This window comes from Chrysochloris asiatica, unplaced genomic scaffold (assembly GCF_000296735.1).
Source record: "Chrysochloris asiatica unplaced genomic scaffold, ChrAsi1.0 scaffold00145, whole genome shotgun sequence".
In the NCBI taxonomy this organism is placed as follows: Eukaryota; Metazoa; Chordata; class Mammalia; order Afrosoricida; family Chrysochloridae; genus Chrysochloris; species Chrysochloris asiatica.
The window spans coordinates 8187293-8187818 of record NW_006408663.1 but is presented as its reverse complement, the minus strand read 5'-3'; positions in this window follow the sequence as shown (position 1 = coordinate 8187818).

Below are 526 nucleotides of genomic sequence, written 5' to 3'. Positions count from 1 at the left end.
ATCAGTTGGCCAGATAGTTGTCTTCCAAATTTCTTGGCAGAGATGAGTGAGTGCCTCCTGTGCCGCCTCACTTTCTTGAAAGATTTCAATGTTTAGTCTATCAATTCCTGGTGCCTTGTTCTTTGACAATTCCTTCAATGCACCTTGGACTTCCTCCTTCAGTATTAAGTACTCTTGATTATATGCTATCTCTTGAAATGGTTGAACAACAACCATGTCCTTTTGGTACAGTGACTCTGTATTTCTTACATCTTCTTTTGATGCATTCTACATCATTTAATAATTTTCCAAGAGACTTCTTCAATAACAAAAGTTGAGGCTTGAATTTTTTCTCCAGTTCCCCCGGCTTGAGAAATGCTGAGCCTGTTCTTCCTTTTTGGTTTTCTGACTCCAGATCTTTGCACATTTTTTGGTAACATTTGGTTTTATCGTCTTGAGCTAACCTTTGTAATTTTCTGTTCAGATCTTTTACCTCCTCATTTCTTTCATCTGTTTTAGCATCTCTATGCTGGAGAGCAAATTTCAG